Source organism: Camellia sinensis, chromosome 12 (genome assembly GCF_055761805.1).
Source record: "Camellia sinensis isolate YWXY chromosome 12, ASM5576180v1, whole genome shotgun sequence".
NCBI lineage: Eukaryota > Viridiplantae > Streptophyta > Magnoliopsida > Ericales > Theaceae > Camellia > Camellia sinensis.
Genome location: NC_138972.1, coordinates 53503118 through 53520174, shown reverse-complemented (window position 1 = coordinate 53520174; position 17057 = coordinate 53503118). Strand labels below are relative to the sequence as shown.

General features: G+C 40.3%; 1 long non-coding RNA gene across 1 annotated transcript; it reads left to right on the top strand.

Moving 5' to 3' along the window:
- The first annotated feature begins 886 nt into the window (after positions 1 to 886).
- Positions 887 to 1732, top strand: LOC114266082 (uncharacterized). The gene is made up of 4 exons (XR_014345769.1): positions 887 to 1123; positions 1215 to 1298; positions 1427 to 1523; positions 1642 to 1732. It is a non-coding gene; the product is annotated as an uncharacterized LOC114266082 (long non-coding RNA).
- The last annotated feature ends 15325 nt before the right edge of the window (positions 1733 to 17057 follow it).

Genomic DNA, 17057 nt, shown 5'->3' with positions numbered 1-17057 from the left:
GACAGACAGAGTAGCCAGATGGGCAGTGGTTCTTGGCCAACACGACTTGGAATTCAGGCCTAGAACAGCAATCAAAGACCAAGTTTTGGTCGACTTTGTGGCTGAGTTCACTGCTGGTGTGATCCCAAGGTGGGCTCTGGTGAGCCGCGGCTTGGGATGCCCAGTAATGACATTTGGCGACCAAATATTAATTAGTCGCGAATGATCAATATTTTTGGCGACCAAATATGAGTTGGTCGCAGAAGGTCACATTTTGGCGACCAAAAATGAGTTAGTTGCAGAAATTGGTATGCTTTTGGCGACCAACTACAAATTTGGTCGCCGAATGTCACATTTTGTCGACCAAAAATAAATTAATCGCGAAATGAGTATTTTTAGCAACAAATATTTTAGTCGCCGTTGATTAAGATTTGGCGACTAAAGAAGTTTGTCGGCGAAGGTACCTTTTCTGCCACTAATCTGGTCTTTTGGTCGCCAAAAGTTTGGGAGCAAAATTTGAAAGTCTGTCCAGGAGGGAATTGAATTTTTTTTGCGACAAAAAAAATTGGTCACCATTTATAAAACGACGTCGTTTTGTACCTGGAAAATAGAAAAAAAAAACCCCTAATCTCTTCTGTATCTAGCCCGCTCTCTATGTCTATGTTGGTCTGCCCTCTCCCTCTCTCTGTGTTCTCTCTCTCAATCGATGCCCACTCTATGTAGCTCACCGAAGTCCCTCACCACCATTGCTCACGTCCATCGCACATAGCCACCGCCGGAAATCGCCATTGCCCTCTGTCTAATGGACTCCTCATTTTCAGAAGATCCTCACCCAATCTCACCTCATCTCAGACCAACGTCGCACGCCACTGCTAGCGCCACCGCCGCCGCATCCTCTCGTTCTATCTGTCTCTCTCTCTCTGTTTCTCGCTCTCTCCCTCTCTAGCCTTTGCCCTCGGTCTTTCTCTGTCTCTGTTTATATATATATATATAATGCGGTGATCATCCGTACGGAGAGAGGGATTTGAGCCCTGATTGATGATTTTGAAGAGGTTTGTCATGATTTTGCGGTTTGATTTTGATTTTGAAGAGGGTTTTTTGCGATCTGGGCCGTGGTTCAATCCTCTGTTCGGTTCGAATCTCAGTAAGTTTGAGTTCAGTTGTGTGTTTTTTAAGTGATGTGGATGATGGCTAATTGAAATGGGATAATTTGATTTTTCTTTGTTGTTTTACAGTTTCAATCTGTAAACATGCATGCCAATCACTTGCTTCTCGAAGAGCCTATCAGGATGGCCTCCATTCTCGAGCCATCTAGAGCCGTATGTTCCATTTTTTTCTTTTCTCAATTTCAATGTCGATCTATATATCTTTGTGTATGTATATATATATATATATATATGATTGTGACTTTGATTTGGAACTTGTACTATGTTTATTGATTTCACAGAATTTCTTCCCCGCAATGACAAAGATCGTTGGGACTTTGGGCCCCAGGTCTCGATCTGTCGAGGTCATCTCTGGTTGCCTTAAAGCTGGAATGTCTGGTATTATAAATTTTCTCTGTAAATATTTGTATTTATGTGTTACAATTGTCGCATATCTTTGATTTTACTTTGAAGTTTGGGGGATTTGAGTAATCATTTGTGAATGTGTGGTTTGTAGTGGCTCGATTCGACTTTTCGTTAGGGGATCCTGAGTATCACCAAGAGACTTTGGAAAACTTGAGGGCTGCTGTGAAGACCACTAATAAGCTTTGTGCTGTATGTGTTTATATATATGGGGTGTTTATTAATTGAAGTTTGTTACATTCTTGATCTACAATCATTTATGCTCAATTTGTTTGCATGGAAAATGTTTTGTACGAAAGAAGAGAGGAAACTGATCTTTTTGATTGCTGAAAAGAAAATTGAATTGGAATATGTTGTACAATGCTGTTTTTGGCCTTTAGGCATTGGGCAACACAACTTAACTGATGGTTCTTGGCTTCAGTTTTTAGTTGGATTGTTCTAAATGATACTTGTTTCGAATAAAGTTTGTGTACTTTCATTTATTTTCAAAAGAAGCAAATGGAACAGCAGTATGCAAAATAAGATTTGAGTTTGAGGATATTTTTTGTTTTTCAAGTTATGCTAGATACAGTGGGTCCTGAGTTGCAGGTTGTCAACACCATTGAGAAAACTATTTCACTTGAGGAGGATGGTAAATTGCGAGTGACTCCTCATAATGGTCAGGAAGCCTCTCCTGAAGTGTTGCCTATCAACTTTTCTGGACTGGCAAAGGTATCAACATTTGCATCTCCCTGTCATTAATGCTAATAAATTTTCTTGCCTAGATTTTGAAGCGTAATAGATTGATGAAATTACATGAATAAATCAGAAAATGCATGTTGTTGGGTTGTCAAAATGTTTGCAAAAGGTTTTTTTTGACTTTTTTTTTTTTTCAACTTCTAGTAGTTATTTTCCACTCAATTATGTCTTACAAAAAAACCCACTAAGAATTAGTATTTCTTGGTTGTTTAACAAATAGTTTCATCTTGTGCATATGCATGTATGTGTTTGAAGTTTGCAATGCATTAGGATGCTTCTTGAAACTTTCTCATTCAAATATAAATATTCTATTCTTGCCTCATATCTGTTGAGATTCTTACACGTGCATTTTGTTGAAGTTTGGGAGTGCAATTTGGGTTTATAATCAATAGCTATATTTTTTTTAATACTAACATTAATTTTTTTGTCTAGTTATAAAAAATATGACTTGTAATTAATACTTTCTGTTGAATGGTAGTTACTTTGATTTCAAAAAATGCAAGTATGACAGTGAACTTTTATTCTTTTTAGAATATTTGATACCATGCATGTAGGTCTCTTTTTAATATTATGTCAACTTCGTTGGAAGCATGCTTGATTACAAAATAATAATGTAGTACATTCTTGTAGAATTCTTATGATCGTCTCAGTTCAATCTCCATGCTAAAATGTTCTGATATGGTGCTAATATAGAAATCTTCTATCTTTAATTTGAATTGATTTGACATTACATTTTCATTTTCACTATTAAACATGCATTAATAAATCTTTGTTATTTTATCCAAATACTTTACAGTTAAAGTTCCTACGTGCATTTTTTCTTCTAGTTGTTCTTGCAGATTCAAAAACTATTTGACTGTCAGCTGAATATATGTTTTGAGGAATTGATTACACTGTAGTTTTATAATTTTTATTTAGATATGTTAATGAGTTGCCACCATTGGGTTTACTATGACTGGGTGTAGATATTATGTTGTTTATGCACTTCAGCTGCATAATCTACTAGCTGGTGCTTTTGGTTTACATCTGTCACAAATATTATTTGCAATAGGGTACAAACTATAGCACAGCCTTTTGCTGTTTGGACCATTAAAGTATATGTAGAGTATTTTTCTGCCTGCTAGTTTAGTTGCTCTTTGGAGTGACAGTATATCGGATTGGATTATTCTTCAAAAGAAATGTAGAGTGTCCCCAAAATATTGCCATATTATATATTGGATTCTGAAATTTGGTCTCAAGTAAAGTGGGACAAGAATATGAACTTTATTCTCTCGGTTCAACACTCAAATTTCATTCTTTCAGTTTAAAAAATCTAAATTTCTATTCTAGGATTGTCTGATGCAGACATCTATCCTTGTTAAACAGAAAACACTATATTGGAAAAGAAATGATGAAGCAGAAGCTGCCACCAATGTGGGAACTTTTGAGCTAATCAATTTTAAGGAGGTACCAAAAGGAGCCTTTAGGTTTTGTTTATCTTTCTGGGTTTGTTCCCGTTCAAATTTTTTTACCTTCTTCGAGTATGAGCATAAGGTAACAGTGTCTAGTTAGTTTCCTGCCATTGCTTTTCATAATCCTTCAACAAATATGCAGTCACTCAAATTCGGCCTTTGTTATTTAAGCAGGCAAATGATGGCAGTAATTCATTCTTTTCTCTGCTTAGAAGTGATGTGTTACACATAAGAATGTGTCCTATTATCATTCTTATTTCTTCATATATATCAAGTTTGGTGAGCAACAAAAGGATTTGGAAAGAGTAGGGATGCCTGTCTGGTTATGAAATGTTTTTGATATACCAGAAAATGCTAATACGTTAGTGATTTATGTTTTGATACACATGAGCTGCCTATACGACGATGGACTCAAGATTATAAAGAATTTCTTGAATCAATTATGACAGGAAATGATAAAATCAAGCACCCATTTATCAAGGTATAATTAAGTTTGATTTCTTGAACTGATTTCGTAGTATATTATTAAGTTGTAGTATGTGAGGTGTTTGGAGTCTCACGATAGATTTTAATGGTTGCAAGATTACAGAGAGCACAACGATGACACCACCGTACACTTTGAAGTTATTTATGTCCGAGGAGAACTTGATCATGGCAAAGCAAGAGGGCTTGCTAAAGAAATTTAAACTCACCACAACTATCTGCACAAGCAGCATGCATCTGTTCGACCCAAAAGGTGTGATTAAGAAATATGAAACCCCTGAATTTGTGTATGATTGTACTATACACCAATTCAGATTAACCTCTAATCATGTATCAAATTTTCAGGTTATTTATAATTTAATTCTTTTGATTTGTAGTTCTTGAAGAATTCTTCCACGTAAGACTTGAATTCTATGAGAAGAGAAAGGCAAGTTGTCTAATGTTGTTGTGTTTATCTTTTCTTCCCATTTTGAGCCCTTTCAGCTCATTGGTTTTCAAATAGAAAGTCTGCACCTCATTATAATCATCTTACTTCACACAATTTTACAGCACTTCACTGCTCTCATTATCTGTCACAAGAAATGAAAACATTTGAAGTCTCTTGTCTGGGTACGTTTGATTTTATTTTAATAGAATTGTCTTATATTCTTTCATAGTATTTCTAATGCATGAATTACGAGAATCCTGAGATCCAGACTAATGCATACTGTTATGTAAACTTGAGTGAGGTTATCAACAAACTAATATACAAGGAGAATCAAAATAGTCTATATTGTGGTGCAATATCTTATATTTCAAGCTTTCTTAGTTATTGTATTCAGAAAAAGACAACCTTATTGTGAAACAACCAGAGGTTTTACTACATTATAGTTCTCTCTAGAACTACCTTATTTTGTTTCCCTCTCCTGACTTTGTTTGAATGAATATATCCTGCATGTAGTTGCTAAATATAAATCAACTAATAAGGTCGTAAAAATGTGGATTTTATTCAATTAAGGATTTAAAACAATATTTTGCCTTTGTCAAATTGGTTTTGTTACTGAGTATTATGATTCGCGTAACCTAATCTTTGCTTTTACCTAAAATATTTTTATCCTATAAATTGTCCAAAGACCTTATGCCCTCTTATAGACCAAAGTCTACCTTGTAATACTTGGAGATTATCCAATAATTCTCTCTTTCTTGAATGCCTTCAGGGCACAATATGCTGTGTTGAAAGAAGAGTGCCACCAATTGTTTCCCATTGTTGGAAGTGGTAGGTTTATTACTGCACCAGTAATCACTGAAGATGGTGATCCTATTCAAGATCCTATAGTGCTTCTGGAAGCAAATCCAGACAAGGGATTGGCTACAGTTTCTTGAGAAAATGGTAATGTTGATAACTTCAAGTCTGCAATTAGTAATTCATAAGATGCTAATGCCTTAAATTATGCAAATACAGCAACTCCCCGCAGCTCAACAATGGTTAAAGAAGTGGACTAGAAAATAATCCAATGGAAGCTTACACTACATCAAATAGGTTGGTGGTATATGTTACTATTGAATGCACATTTCCTTTACCATCATCATCATTATTAGATTTTCACTCATATCGCTGAGTCCATCTTCTGTAGCCTCCTCTATTTTTATGTTTTTGAAGATCAGTTTGGGATGTAATGTTACACAATCCATTATTTGTGTTTCATGAATTAGGTACTGAATATTGAAGTTACATGATTTATCTTCAGAGCTTGCGTTCAATCTTAGATTGTGGTCTATATTTGATAGTAGTAAATTATAGGGAATGCCATTCAATCTTAGATTCTACAACAAATTAGTTCTTTTTTTTTTTTAGGTGGTCATTTGTGTACTTTTTTTTGTCATTTCGAATAAGATTTTGAAGTCTTGTTTTATTGGTTGGATGAGCAAAAACTGTTACTTGTTCATGAATTTCGGTAGTTGAACTTGTGTTGTAACCTTTCTTGCTTGGATTTATATTTATGCGAGGTCTCGATGTGGTTCGCACTGATAGGACTCTAGTTTTCTATGAGAAGCAAGAAAACTTGTCAAAACTTTGGGACATTCATGCTGTCTATGCATGGTTTGATATAGATGTAGGCTACTGTCAAAGTAGGTAGTCAAATTATGACTTCAATAAAATGCAGAAAATGGTCAATTATGATAATGGGACAAGCAATGTTATTTATTGTGTTTTGGAATAGCATCATTCTTCCTTATGTAGTAGTTTTTTTTTAATTTTTGACCATGGATTCTGGTTTTCATGGATTGAAACCTTTCTTAGCCATGCCCCATTTTCTCTGGTCTACTTTGAGTATGTAGACAAAATTTTTTGGTACCTCCTTTGGTTTTTGTCAAAAATCTAGCAGAACTCCTGAGTTTATTGTCTTGTTACATGACTAGGTGACCAAGAATTTGAAAGATATTCAAGGACCTACCTTGGCTATTGTTCTTGAACGACTGAAGCACTCTGGGGCTTTTCAAGGTATATTGTAGTGAAGTTTGTTGAGGTTTTATTATCTTTGTTCGGTAGTGCTGTTTCATAGTGACATAATTTTTCTTTGTTCCCAGAAACATTTGAAGTGGCTAAAACAATATTGATGGGGCCATCATTGAAAAGTGGATCAAAAGTTGGGAAATGTGGATCAAAAGTTCACGAACTAGACGAGCACCCTCCCCAACATATTTCTTAACAAGTTCACGAAGCTAAATTGTACAAGACTACTTGGCAGTATGAGCATTTTTTGGAGGATTAAATATTTTTGGATGGATGTGTATGGATAACAAATATTAGTAGTTTTATTTGTTGATAGTTGCGCATGGATAACAAATAGTTATGTTTCAAATTGTTATGCTAGATGGATGTGACATGTGAATGAAAACTTAGAATAGTTGTATTGGGTCGAATGTTAATGAATTATGTATTGTGTCGAATGTTAATGATTCAGTTAATTTGAATGATGCTTTAAAATTATAGGTTTATTATGGATTGAATGAATTATTAGGAATTACAGATGTATTGTTTTCCTGCTTTGGCGACCAATTTATTAGTCGCGACAGCCAAAATAATTTTTTTTCGCAAAAAATAACAATTGCCGACCAAGAGTTTTGGTCGCAAAAAATACATCTATTGCCGACCAAAACAGCTCTTGGTCGTGGAAACTCACTTTTGCCGACCAAAAGTTTTGGTCGCAAAAAGTAACAAATGGTGACCAAAACTTTTTTTGGTCGTGGAATATCACAATTGACGACCACACTTTTTGGTCGCGGAATGTCACGATTGGCGACCAAAATTTTTGGTCGCGGAATGTCACAATTGGCGACCAAACTTTTTGGTTGGTGAATGTGATAATTGGCGACCAAACTTTTTGGTCGGGAAAATATCACTTTTCGCGACCAAAGTGTTTTGGCGACAAAATAAATTAGTTGCGGTAATTAAATATTTAGCGACCAAAAATTTAGTTACGAAATCCAACTTTTGCCGGCCAACCACAATTTTGGTCGCAAATTACTTTTGCCGACCCTCAATTGGCGACCAAAGTAGCGACCAAAAAAATTGGTCGCGGATAACTTTTGCCGACCAAAAATTGACTTTTAGCGACCAATTTTTTTGTTGCCAAAAATGTTAATTCTTGTAGTGCATATACATCGGTGACTCCTTCCTTCTATTTGTTGATGGAAGTTGAAACCGTCAATGAATGGGGGCAAGAGTGGTTCTGGTATCGTTGGATGGACGAATGATAGAGCAATTAATCTGTTTGGGATTCAAGGCCTCAAACCACGAAGTAGAGTATAAGACACTGATTGCTGGACTAAGGCTAGCAGCAGCCATGGAAGCCGATGAAATGGTAGTCTTCTGTGACATCTAACTTATTGTGAATCAAGCAACGGGCCAGCATGCAGCCCAAGATGAAAGGATGATAGGCTATGTCAAAGAGGTTGTTAGGCTGCTTGCATTGTTCCAAGATTGCCGGCTACAACAGGTTAGCCGAGATGATAATAGTCATGCCGACACCTTGGCTAACCTGGCTAGCACAATGAAATCAGGGAAGGCTAGGACAATAATAGTGGATTATCTATCAGGCCCAAGTATAGAACCCTTCATCACAGAATACGAAGCAATGTGGTAAAGATGGATCTAAGCTGGATAGACGCCATAGTTATGTTTCTTAGAGATGGCAGGCTGCTAGTAGACAAAAAAACACACAAAATAAGATTGAAGTCATCCAGGTTCAACCTGACAGTAGAAGGCCATTTCTACAGATGGTCCTCTCTACAGAAGGTCCTTCATTGGGCCCCTTTTGAGATGTGTGCACCCATCCTAGATAGAGGACTTCCTGTATGAGATCCATAAAGGTGTATGCGGAAGCCATGTTGGGGGCAGATCACTTGCTCATAGGGCCATATCTTAAGGGTACTGGTGGCCCTATATGTAGAAGGATGTTGAAGCCTATGTGAGGAAGTGCGAAAACTGTCAAAGGTTTGTACCTTTGATACACCAGCCAGCTGTTGATTTGAATCTAGTATCCAGTCCATAGACATTTACCTAGTAGGGCATGGATCTTGTTGGGCAATTGCCCCAAGCAACTGGACAAAGAATGTTCCTGCTAGTAGTAATTGATTACTTCACAAAGTGGGTAAAAGCTGAACCCTTGGCCAAAATCCGAGATGTGGATGTAAAGAACTTTATCTAGAAGAACATAATGACCAGGTTTGGAATTCCAAGAGCCATTGTGGCAGACAATGGCACCCAGTTTGACAATAAGCTGATCAAATGCTTCTGTGCAAAGTATAAGATCAAAAACCATTATTCTACCCCAAACTTTTCCCAGAGCAATGGATAGGCAGAAGCATCTAACAAGACCATCCTGGATGGGATCAAGAAGAGGCTAGAAGAAGCCAAGGGAAAATGGGTGGAAGAATTGCCCAATATGCTGTGGGTATATCGGACTACGCTGAGAAGATCAACTGGGGAGTCTTATTTTGCCATGGCATATGGCATTGAAGCAGTCATCCCACTGGAGGTCGGCATCCCTAGAATAAAAACCTAGGGAGCGGAGAATGGAACTAACGAGGCATTTATTGCCCGAGATTTAGAACTGTTGGAAGAAAGAAGGAAGAGAGCAGTAATTTGGCTGGGGGCATACCAGTAGTAGCTTGCCAGGGTTGGCAACAAGAAGGTCAACCCAAGGGAGTTCAAGGTTGGGGACCTCGTTCTTACAAAGGTCATCGGCAATAAGAAAGATCCTAGAGAGGGAAAGCTTGGCCAAAACTGGGAAGTGCCCTACGGAATCATCTCGGTTGCTGGCAATGGGATATATCGGCTTAAAGACACTGATGGGAAAGAGTTACCACGACCCTGAAGCACGAGCAATTTAACATTTTTCTATCATTAGTTTTTGTTTTTTGAGTTTCATGTAATGATTTTATTAGCTGAAGTTTTAATAAAATGCTAGCTTGATTTTGTTTTCACATATTATTGTTAACACTTGTGCGATAGGACTGAAATAATCTTATGACGATGTTTCCATGGTGAACATGACGAACAACTTAGACATATCATATGGTAGAGTTGAATTATATTTACCACATGATAGAGTTGAACTAAATTGTGATGTTTCCAAATGAAACATAACGAACAACATAGACTTATCATATTGTAGAGTCGAATTATACTTACCATATGATAGAGTTGAACTAAATTGGCGATGTTTACGAATGAAATATGACGAGTGACTTAGACTTATCATATGGTAGAGTTGAACTCAACTTGCCCTATGATAAAGTTGAACTGAGTTGGCAATGTTTCCAAGTGAAACATGACAAATAACTTAGACTTGCCACGATGGCCGAGTTGAACTAAGTTTGATCTAGATTAACAGAGACACTGAGGTAGAAAACCTCAGCTAAGCTTTGTTTGAATCAGACTTCGGCAAAAATCAGAAATGCACGCTTAATGTGAACATAAATGGTAGTTAGGTTCACATTATGGGGAAGGAATGAGGAATGGGTTTGACACTTGTTAAAATTTTGGAAAAATTTACAAGTTAGAGTCAGCAGAGGTAACCAGATGTGGGGAAGTAGATTTGGAAATACTCTTGTATCCTGATGAACGTTCTTGATCCTCTGATTGACACCTGAAAAAGGGGATTAACACTCTGGTCGGGGGTGCCGGAATTAGCACTCCAAAGGACAAGTTAGTATCTCTCTCGAGTTTGCTAGTAACTTAGGTTTCAAAGATTTTTCTCACACATCTTTCTTTGGCTGATGCTCCTCTATTTATATTTTTCTTTTGGGCCTCAGGGTCGGGCCCACTCTCAATCCATTGCACGTTTATTTATTCGGCTTCTGTTCAACTCGTTCTTTGGCTGATTAGTCTATTCGGTCTTGCGATCGTCTAGGATGGAGCCGAATACAAATTCCATCCTTGACTGTCTTCATACCATCATTCGGCTTTATTGCATGTATACCAACAATATTCGGCTCCCACAATTGCCCCCCGAACATCCTATTAATGCTAGTTAGTCGACATGTTTGGTTTCGAACAACGTGTTTGGTTTCGAACTTGAAAAGACAAGGAAAGAACGGTGGTTAAACCCATTCCAATGCATGTCAGAGCATGCGCTTTTTAGGCATCATACTCAAAGCTTATGGTTTGCCTTTCGATATACCTTAATTTCGCGACCTCTGTAACTTCCTCCTGTCTCATTGTCTCTTCTGCTTCTTGTAAGTTCTCTTCTCCTTCATTTTAAATCCTATTTCCTTATTTATTTTTAGTTTTGCATAATCCTTAGGCTGGCCAGGATGGCAAAACACTTGAAAGAACTCCTTTCTGCGGATCGAATTTTTGGTTTCCGACGCCATTATTCCATCCCCGATGACGTCCATCTGTCACTCGTAACAGACAACACTATTGATATGGAGAGGACTGATGAAAGTACAATCATCTTTCCTCTCTTATCAATTGCTGAGGGCGGAGTTCGTTTTCCCCTTCACCCATTTTAAAGGGTCGTCCTTCACCACTGGGGTCTAATCCCTTCCCAACCAAATGTAAATTTTTTTCGAATCATAATGGGGATTATAGAATTGAATCGACGCCTTAGGATTAACCTTGGTATACCTGCAATTCGGCATTGTTATGCCTTAGCCAAATCTTCTAGCCGACAGGGATGCTATTTTCTCAGGGCCAAGGATAACGACCATCACTTAGTGACTATGCTTGCAAGTTTTGGCAAGCGTGTTGACGATGTAATGGTCGTTGTTCAAGGCAACTGGGAATTCGACGAGGATGAAGATCGCCTGGATCTTGCGCCAAGACGAAGAGGCGAACCAGGTGGCCGTATAGCTCCTTATTTTTTATTATTATATATTTATTTGGCTTTCTTTCTATGTATTTACCATTTTATTTGTACAAGCAACGATTTGAAGAAAGTTTTAGTTTCATTCAATGACGCCGTACTTGCGAAAATTAAAATCGCACTCCAATTCTTTGGCCGTCCAAGCCTTCAGAAACAAGGGAGGGTGGCCCACATTCTTCTGAGATATGAGCCACCTTACGTAATGTTTTCAGCGGCATACAACATTCCAATTCCGAGGGGCGAACAGCAGCTTACGGCCCTTATCTTCCCTAACTTCAAAAACTTAAGGCAGATTGGTTTGGAAGCCTCCGATTCGAAGCAGGTGGAAGAACAAGTAGCCAAAGAAGCTGCTGAGGAGCTAGACCAGTCAGAAGCTGAGGTAAACGAGGCTCTAAACTTGGCCTTTAAGGAAGCCGGCCTCAATTCATCCAACCCTTTGTCCACTTTCGACCGAGGGGACGTCTCCTTTGGAGACATTTTTACAGACTTAGGAGACTTTCCCGGCGCGTATCTTGAGAATATGGCTAGGGAGTCGCTCACTCAACTTGCCAGAAGAAAAAACACTGAAAGGATGGCCGTCCGAAGGAGAGCCGAGGCCATCCGATCAGAAACTCCACCCGCTGCTATCGCCGAGTCCTCTCTGCCTGTTATTGAGGAAGAAACGGCTCAGACCGAAACGGCCGAGAGGGAGCAAGTGGAATAGGGGGATCAAGAGGCTGAGCAGAGGGGGAAAAAGTGCCCCACTGAGCGAGAAGCCGTCTCTGGTGAGGACCAAATCGATAAACGGCTGCGCATTGAGGAATCGAACTTGGTTGTTCTGTTCACTGTTCAACCAAGGATAAAGAATATGTCAATTGCCACTGATGCGTCGGCTTTGAAGGACCTGGCTGTGGCCTTGAGCATGGCCTCCTCAATTTCCTTGCCGGTTGACCGAGCCACATTTTGGGTGAAGCCAGATCTATTGTCAATTGCACTTGCCGCTCAATCGGCCTTATTAGTACATTACTTGCCTTATCTGCACTCTTCTGCCTAGATATATATATATATATATTTTATTTTTTGTAACTCTATTTCCTTGTTTTGCAGACGGTGGGAAGGATAGCCGAAATCGGCCGCCGTCAACATGACGTTATAGAACAGATCGGCTTAGTGAAAGCCGAAATTGAAAATGAAAAGAGCAAGGCTATGAAAGCCTCTCAAAGAGCCGATTCTGAGGCAACGAAAGCGGCGGAGGAACGTACGAGAGCCGACTCCGAAGCCGAGAGCGCGAGGTATTCCGACCAACTAAGGCTAGCCGCCGAAGAGAGGGAAAAAGCAAATGAAGACGAGCTCAAGTTAGCCAAGAAGGTGATCACCAAGCTCGAAGCCAATTTGGAAGAGTCAAGGAAGGCAAAGGAATTAGCCGATTCCGAGATTTCCAAAGTGTTCCAAGCTAGGAATGATGCCGCCTTGGAAAACTACATGGAGGAAGTGCCGAAGTTCGAGAATCGAGGCTTCAAACACGGCTGGCTCAAAGCCCTCACTACAGCGAATGTGACATTGGCGCAGTTAATTCCATACGAGTAGGTAGATGTTGAGCCGCTGGAATCTGACCCTAAATATTGATTAGGGTGATATTTTGATTTTTGTTAGGTATCTTAGATGCATAGTTTTTGTAGGTTTTGTTAGTAGATTTTCATTTCTTTACTTCGACTGGAAGTTTAAATGTAAGGTAATTTTCATGTGTAAAATGACTACTATTTGTACCCAATTTATTAATGAAAATTTCATATGCTTTTCAGCTTACTGCATATACTATGTCTTCGATTTATTAATGAAAATTCCTTATGCTTTTCTGTCTACAGCATATGAGTAAATTAAACATCTGATAAATTAACCAAATCAATGAAACATCCTATGCTTGTCTTTGCTATTTAGTCGAATAAATAAAAGAATCGGCAGTTAACAATTGGGAAAGGTACATGAATATTTGATAAAATAATGAGTATATCGGCTCAAGGCCTTGACGTTTGGCCGATTAGATTAATGAATCTGCCCTTGCCCCAGCTAATGCATGAACTGGAACGCCGAATGCTATTAGTTCATGGAGTGGCTGGGGTACATGAGATGATCGGCACCAGGCCTGGACATTTGGCTGATTGGATTAATGGATTTGTCCTAGGTCTGCCCTTGACCCAGCTAGTGTATGAACTGGAACGCCGAATGCTATTAGTTCATGGAGTTGCTGGTGCACATGAGATGATCGGCGCCAGGCCAGGACATTTGGCCGATTAGATTAATGAATTTGCCCTGGGTCTGCCCTTGACCCAGCTAATGTATGAATTAGAACGCTGAATGCTATTAGTTCATGGAGTGGCTGGTGCACATGAGATGATTAGCGCCAGGCCTGGGCATTTGGCCGATTAGATTAATGAATCTGCCCTTACCCCACCTAATGCATGAACTGAAACGCCGAATGCTATTAGTTCATGGAGTGGCTGGTGCACATGACATGATCGGCATCAGGCCTGGACATTTGGCCGAATATATTAATGAATATGCCCTTGCCCTAGCTAATGTATGAATCGGAACGCTGAATGTTATTAGTTCATGGAGTGGCTGGGGACTCACAACCTGATCGGCGCAAGGCCTTGACATTTGGCCGATGAGATTAATGATTTTGCCCTTGCATTGATAAGGTCGCGTCGGGGGTGCTGCACCCGTAAGGAATAAATAGGGTGGGACTGGGTGCGCAGAGGGGCCATAGTTGCATTCAGAGCCACTAAATTGAGGAAGGAAAATAGCAGTGTGGACAACTGTGGATGGCAAGAAGATTATTCTTCAACAGCAGAGGAGAAGGGAGAACACTGGCAGAGTTGGACGTAGAGATGAATCGAGGTGGCGAGCTTACACGCACGGGGAGTAGGACGTCGAGGGAGCCTGAAAAATGGCAGTCCCCAAGTCGTCGAACACCCAGAAGGGAAAAATAGCAATAGGGCAACACCCCTCTACCACGCTCGAGAGGAGAAACCAGTGTGACATTGCGCCTGTTGAGTGTTGTGATTTTTATGGGGTACAAACCGATAATGGAAGCAGATTCAATTGTTCATGACCCAAATGTGACAGTCGAGTTCGCTCGACCAATTTTTTCACCAGAAGTCCAGCAGTCAATGGTAGGTTGACCTGATTTCGAAGTGTTTTGGGAGGGCATCCATGGAGCGGTGAAAGGGCTGTATACTGCCTATAAAATCGACATGCATCTATATACCGCGCGGCAGGAGATAGAGAATAAGGATGAACGCATTCGAAACATAGAAACTCGCGCGAAGAAGGCTGAGCATAAACTAAGAAAGGTCAAAACTGCCGAGATACAGTTGGCTGGCCTAGCTAACCCGATATTGGAAGAAAGGATGACGCAATGGCTTATAAGTCATGCGATTGCCGATCGAGATACGACAAGCATGTTTGCAATTGAGGCTGCAAAGACCAGGGCTTATGAACAAGGCTTCCATGACGGCCGAAAAGTTTGGATACAGAAGACTAAGGAAAAGCTCACTGAAGAGGTCTTCCAATGCGAGAATCATGGATTTAAGCACGGATGGGTCAAGGCACTCCAGGCCGCAGAGGCTCTCCAGGCAGCAGGCGTTGATTCGGCGTTGTCGTTATATCAGGGTCATTATTTTCCCTACGCGACTTTCGAAGTCAAGAAGAGCGATGACGAGGGGTATACCGAGTAAAACTGAACATATTGTACCACTCTAACGTATATTGGAAACGAAATATGTATTATCGATTAATGCTATGAAACGTATTATTTTAAATGTTTGCATGTTATTTGAATTTATGTTTATAAATTCAGCTATGACAATCTTTCATTATTCGCAAACTGAGTTTATGCTTGTCAATCATAATATTCACAAAAAGAGCGCCGAATTCGGAGGCATTTTGCCTTGGCCAAACGTGGTTTCCATGAAGGGCACTCCGAATTCGGAGGCTTATTCTCTTGGCCAATCGTGATTTCCAATAAGGGCGCTCTGAATTCGGAGGCTTATTCGGCCCAAACGTGATGTCCACGTATTATCGACCAATCGTGATTTCCACGAAGGGCGCTCTGAATTCAGAGGCTTACTCTCTTGGCTAATCATGATTTCCACGAAGGGCACTCCGAATTTGGAGGCTTATTCTCTTGGCCAATCGTGATGTCCATGAAGGGCGTTCTGAATTCAGAAGCTTATTCTCTTGGCCAATCGTGACTTCCACGAAGGGCGCTCCGAATTCAAAGGCTTATTCTCTTGGCCAATCGTGATGTCCACGAAGGGCGCTCCGAATTCGAAGGCTTATTCTCTTGGCCAATCCTGATGTCCACGAAGGGCGCTCCGAATTCAGAGGCTTATTCGGCCCAAACGTGATGTCTACTAAGGGCGCTCCGAATTGGGAGGCTTATTCTCTTGGCCAATTGGGATTTCCACGTAGGGCGCTCCGAATTCAGAGGCTTATTCTCTTGGCCAATCGTGATTTCCATGAAGGGCGCTTCGAATTCGGAGGCTTATTCGGCCCAAACGTGATGTCCACGAAGGGTGCTCTGAATTCGGAGGCTTATTCTCTTGGACAATTGTGATTTCCACGAAGGGCGCTCCGAATTCAGAGGCTTATTTGGCCCAAACGTGATGTCCACGAAGGGCGCTCCAAATTCGGATGTTTATTGTCGGCCAATCGTGATTTCCACAAAGGGCGCTCCGAATTTAGAGGCATATTCTCTTGGCCAATCGTGATTTCCACGAAGGGCGCTCCGAATTCGGAGGCTTATTCGGCCCAAATGTGATGTCCACGAAGGGCGCTCCGAATTTGGAGGCATATTCTCTTGGCCCATAGTGATTTCCATGAAGGGCGCTCCGAATTCGGAAGCTTATTGTTGGCCAATCGTGATTTCCATGAAGGGCGCTCCAAATTTGGAGGCTTATTCTCTTGGCCAATCGTGATTTCCATGAAGGGCGCTCTGAATTCGGAGGCTTATTCTCTTGGCCAATCATGATTTTCACGAACGGCGCTCCAAATTCGGAGGCTTATTCGGCCCAAACGTGATGTCCACGATGGGCGCTTCGAATTCAGAGGCTTATTCTCTTGGCCAATAGTGATTTCCACGAAGGGCGCTCCGAATTCGAAGGCTTTTTGGCGAACAACTAACTGGGCAAAAGAGAACATTGTATTAAAAACGAAACATGTACGTGGGGACAAATCAAAACAAGTTATCTTGCCGTACAAGTTAATGATAAAATTTGCATAAGTGTGTGGAATTCCATGGACGTGGCAAGCTTCTTCCATCCATGTCTTTGAGCCGATATGCCCTTGCCCCTGCGATTGAGTCAATCTGATAGGGGTCGTCCCAGTTAGGAACCAATTTTCCATCGGCAGGAATCCTAGCAGTGGGTAGGACTTTCTTGAGGGGCAATTCTCCTGATGTATAGCGACGTAACTAAACACGCTAACTATTTGATTTAGCGAGC